This window comes from Chrysochloris asiatica, unplaced genomic scaffold (assembly GCF_000296735.1).
Source record: "Chrysochloris asiatica unplaced genomic scaffold, ChrAsi1.0 scaffold00022, whole genome shotgun sequence".
NCBI lineage: Eukaryota > Metazoa > Chordata > Mammalia > Afrosoricida > Chrysochloridae > Chrysochloris > Chrysochloris asiatica.
Window position 1 is genome coordinate 12,468,783 of NW_006408540.1, and position 5,909 is coordinate 12,474,691.

The window sequence follows — 5,909 nt, forward strand, 5'->3', positions numbered from 1 at the left end:
TGTTGATGGTTGATAACAATGTTGTTTATTGGTCCAGTGGTGAGGACTTTTGTTTTCTTTACATTGAGATGTAATCCATACTGAAGGCTGTGCTCTTTGATCTTCATCAGTAAATATTGTAAGTCCTCTTTACTTTCAGCAAGCAAAGTTGTATCGACTGCATAGCTCAGGTTGTTAATGAGTCTTTACATCAATCCTGATGCCACATTTTTCTTCATATAACTCATCTGTCACCACTTGTCTGTCGTACTGTGGTGGCTTGTGAGTTGTGATTCTGAACACTATGCCACTGTATTTTAAATACCAGCAGGGCCACCCATGCCAGCAGGGTCACCCATGATGTACAGATTTCAGATAAGCTTCCAGATGAAGACAAACTAGGAAGAAGCAGTGACGAACTACTTCTGAATATTTAGTCACTGAAAACCTTATGAATGTGCCATGTAGTAAGCTCTTATCTAAGTTTCCTAGGACTGCCATAACAAAGTACCACAAAGCAGGTAGTTGAAAACAACAACTGTTGAATGTCTCACAATTCTGGAAGTTTGTTGTTATGTGCTGTGGAGTCGGTTCCGACTCATAGCGACCCTGTACAGGGTTTCTGAGGCTGTAAATCTTTACGGGAGCAGAAAGCCTCATCTTTCTTACATGGAACAGCTGGTAGTTTCGAACTTCTGACCCTGAGGTTCACAGACTGATTCGTAACCACTACGCTACAGAGCTCACAAATTCATGGTATTGGAAGGACTGTGTTATCCCTGAAGATTCTAGCCGAAGTTCCTTCTTCCTCTCTTCCTGTTTCTGGTGGCTCCAGACATCCCTTGCCTTGTGGCATTGTAATTGCTACCTCATCCCCTCTCTTTATGTGCCTCTCTTTCCTGTGTCTGTGCTGCTTCTCTTTTTGTAAGGACGCAAGTCATATAGGATTAGGACCCACCTTACTCTACTACATGCTAACTAATTACATCTGTAAAGACTATTTTCAAATAAGATGACATTCACAAAGCTTTCTGTTGTTGTTGTTATTAAGTGCCATCAAGTGGGTTCAGACTTGTTGTTGTGTCAGGTGGCATCGAATTAGTACTGACTTGTAGTGACCCTATGAACAACAGAACAAAACACTGCCCCATCCTGGGCCAACCTCATTATTGTTGCCACGCTTGAGTCCATTGATGCTGCCACTTTGCCAATCCATCTCTCTAGAAGTCTTCCTCTTTTTCTCTGACCCTCCACCTTACCAAACATGATATCTTTCTCCAGTGATGGTCCCTCCTGACAATATGTCCGGAGTATGAGAGACGAAGTTTGGTCATCCTGGCCTCCAAGGAGCACTCTGGCTGCACTTCTTCTAACACGGATCTGCTGGTTCTTTTGGCAGCCCATGGCACTTTCAATATTCTCCTCCAGTGCCAAAACTCAAAAACATCAATTCTTCTATGGTTTTCCTTATTCACTCTCCAAAGTTCACATGCATATGAGGTTACTGAAAATACAATGACTTAGGTCAGGCTTACCGTATTCCTCAAGCTGACATCTTTGCTCTTCAACACTGTAAAAAGATCTTGTGCAGATTTGCCTAATACAATACGTCATGTGATTTCTTGGCTGTTGCTCCCATGAGTGTTGATAGTGTTGATCCAAGAACAATGAAGTCCTTGACAACTTCAATCTTTTCTCTGTTGATAAGAATGTTGTTTATTGGTCCAGTGGTGAGGGTTTTGTTTTCTTTACGTTGAGATGCAATCTATATCGAAGGCTGTGCTCTTTGATCTTCATCATCAAGTATTTTAAGTCCTCATAGCAACCTGTATAGGGTTTCCAAGGAGTGGCTGGTAAATTTGAAACAGGGACCTAGTGGTCCAAACTGATCTTGTGGTCCAGTGCATACTTTAGAGAGCCACACCAGGACTAGGAGGGTACAAAACAACTCATATTATTGTTGTTAAGTGCCATTGAGTTGATTCCGACTCATAGCAACCCTGTACCATGTTTCCGAAGAGTGATTGGTGGGTTTGAACCTCTCACTTTGCAATTAGCAGTCTAGTGCTTATCCTACAGCACCATACCAGAACTCCATTGTTGTTGCTGCTGTTACATGCCATCGAGTTGGTTCCAACTCATAGTGACCCTGTATAGGGTTTCCAAGGAGTAGTTAGTGAGTTTGAACTACTGACCTTGTGGTATAACCTGACCTTGCAGTCCAGTGCTTTTTCCCACAACACCACACCAGGACTCCCCAGAACTCCATAACAGCCCTCAAATAATGCTTAGCAAGTTAACAAAAAAATACATGTGTTCCACTTGGGAGACTGCAACTTCCAGGCTGGTACAGTAGACTGGGTGGTGGTGAGCTTCTCCAAGGATCAAGTTTGGTAGGAAATAATCATAGGACCAGCACTAGACTGCTAAGCACAGGGTCAGTAGCTCAAACCCAGGAGTTGTTCCTCAGGAAAACGATGAGACTTGTCGCTCCCATAAAGATTTATAACCTTAGGAATCCTATACAGGGTCGGTCACTATGAGTCATAAACAACTGGAAGACACCCAACAAACTAACCCATAATTTAGACTCAGCAACGTAATCTTGATTTCTCCTCTTTTCTTCTTCACTTCCCTGAAAATTTTCTCCAAAAGCTAGTTAAAGCCATCTGGCTACAGAACCCCAGACAAAGTGTGTAGTTTGCCAAACACCATGTTTTCTTTGTTATTAGTTACATTCATACTTTGTTTTATTTTCTTAAAAGTTGTCAGCACAATGAAAAGCCCATGACATTTAACCAGATGGCCAAAATAGCAAAAGGCCAAATCTAAAGGCATTGCTATTACTGGGATTTTTTAGATTACTCGGAATAGACGCTCTTCTGGGCATCTGGTTTTAATTAGATACATTCTGGAACAGTTTCTACTTGCAACCTCATTTCCAATGATTAATCTTTACGATTCTCCCTAGAAGCTAAGGTTGAGAAAATTGTATAATCCCTATATTCTAACTCAGGAAATTGAAGCAGAGAGAGATTACCTTTGCCAAGAAAAAGAATGTTTTTATGGCTGAGTCGGTTTTGAATGCAGAGTGGATCTCAGGCTTTGAACACTCTACTAATGAACTGTGCACTATTTTCATTTCTGTTTGCTTACGTGAGTATTTACCAAGCCACCAGCATCATATAAGATCAGTATCCAAGCTACAAAGGCTTTTCAAATTGCTAGCACCAGACATAGTTCAGACTTTAAGTACCAGGAAGCAACTGGAAACAGCTGCTTTTGAATCAGACATAAATCTAAGCAACACTTCTATGTCGCAAAAGGGGAGAGGAAAAAAAAGACCTTGTCTCATTAAATAGCTAACAGGAGAGTGTATCTGATAGTAAAATCTTGGCAGAACATAAAATACCTGTTTACTGCCAAATTCTAGTCACACAACATTAAGGTTACCTATTTAAGCACAAAGGAGCCCTTGGCTGCTAACTGAAATGCCATGGGTTTGAACCCACCAGCCACTCTTTGGGAAAAAGATGTGGCAGTCTGCTTCTGTAAAGATTTACAGCCTCAGAACCTGTCTGGAGCTGTCTTCTCTGTCCTATAGAGTCGCTAAGAGTTGGGATCAATTTGACAACAATGGATATGTTCCTTGTTTTGTTTTCCTTTAAGCACAGAGTACCACTTCTCATCATATATAATTCTATGAAGGCAGATCCCTAGTGAATCTTAGTTGTTTTAAGAATTATTTAGAAACACTGTTGCCAAGTTAGTGCAGACCCAACCTCACAGGGATTTGTAGATAAAAGTTAATCCTTTGAATCATGCCCAAAGGAAAATCTGTGACCAGTGAAGACTAGCAAGCACAGGCATGCCCAACCTCTGTGGCAGCCAAAGTTTGTGAATAAATTGTCCAGGGTAACTCCTTAGTACAGGGCATAGACAAAATCCCATCCAGGAGCTAAAAACAGGAACCATGTCAGCGTGGTCTGTTTATTTTCCATTCTTTGTCATGGTCCTTCTCCAGTTTTTTTTTTTTACTTAAGTGTCTGTCATTCGTATTAGGGTGACCAACTCATGTCCAGTAAAAAGGTAATTTTTAAAAAAATTCGAGGCAGCCAAAGATAATTTTGAGAAAAACCCTGGGGAAAAATACCCTACAGGGATATTTTTAATCAAGTTGCACACATTTCCCATATAAATGTTGCATAGGGACTGCCATGAAAATAACCCATTAAGTAAAATATTCCAAAATCGAATCTAATAAAGCTAGATAGAAAAATCCATTCTTCTACTTTGGAATAGAATGTGTAATAAAACTAGGGAAATATCTGCATTGCATTAAACTCTACGAGCCTAGTGTAATCCAAAGTATTCGCAGAACAGCAGAGAGTAAGAAATAGGAAAATAAAAATGTGATAGCATTCTAATATGGCCACAATTAATGGATCTACCTTCAAAATAAAATAAAAAGAAAATCAATTCAGTTAGAAAGATGTCAGGATGGAGCAATTATTCATGGCTAATTACTTTTTAAAAGATGATGACGGTGGGTTAGTTTTCCCTGATATTGATGAAGGAAAACCTTTGGGGAAATCATTTGCAAAGGTTAGCAAGGATATGAATTATTCTCTGGTATGTTGGAAGGCAAAGAAGAGGGAAAAATAAGTAAAATACTAGTAGAATTTAGCGAAGGTCATCCAGACAGCTGAGCTGATACTATAAATTACGGTTTCTAAAATCCAAACCTATCATCAATGCCTCTTACGGTGAGTTATTGCTTAGAAAAGATGATTTGTTATGAAATGTTCAGAAACTCACCAGACAAATGACTTTAAATAATTGTATTATTCAGTAGTACATTGTGAAAGGCAAGATCAGATGTAGTTGTTCAGCTTATAAATTAGAAATCCTTTTAAAACAATTACTATAGTTTTATTTTGATGTGTGTTCTTGGTTTGAGTTATAGAAAAGTTGGTGATTTTTAGTAACACCCGCTCAGAGTTCAGCTGGGAAAAATAATAATAAATAAACTAATAAAAAAAACAAAACCTAGGTGGCTTTCAGAGGCAGTCTTTGAATACAGGGTAATTTAAGATTATCACAGTATTTAGGTCTGTGATCAAAGACCAGGCTACCAACTGTGGCATGGCTGATGCATTCATTTTCATTATCAACAAGGCCTGTAAACAGCAGGAAAAGATGCATATCAAAGAGAACTCTGCCTCAGGGTATGGTGAAGCAAGGACTGTTTAGAAAAGATCAGGCTTTTCAGCAACTGCTACATAAACTCTCTACCCAAAGTGCATATGTCCTTGTTGTTCTTAAGTGCCGTACAGTTGCTTAGGTCTCCTAGTGACCCTTTTATAGGGTTTCCAAGGAGCTCTGGTAGAGTAGTGGTTAGGAGTTGGGCTGCTAACCTCATGATCAGTAGTTCGGTGAGAGAAAGATGAGGCTTTCTGCTCCCATAAAGATTTATAGCCTCAGAAACCCGGTACTATGGGTTGGAACTGACTCGACAGCACTTTACAACAGCAACAAAGGAGCGGCTGGTGAGTTTGAACCATCAATCTTGCAGTTCAAACTGACCTTAGGGTCCAGTGCTTTATCCTACAGCAACATACCAGGATGTATAAGCATATAAATGGATATGAGGAAGCAAGTATCTACTGCAAAATATAAGACCATGTGTCTCTTGCCCACGAAGGGTCCCACTGAGAACCATCAACAATGGCTGACATGTAGACATACTACGAACAGAAAATACGAGTTTATTTGCTCTTGTCAAATAGATGGTGAGCAAAATAGAAAGAGCTCTGGTAGCGTAGAGGTTACGAATCGGGCTGAGAACCTTAAGGTCAGCAGTTCAAAACTACCAGCTGCTCCGCGGGAGAAAGATGAGGCTTTCTACTCCCGTAAAGATTTACACCCTC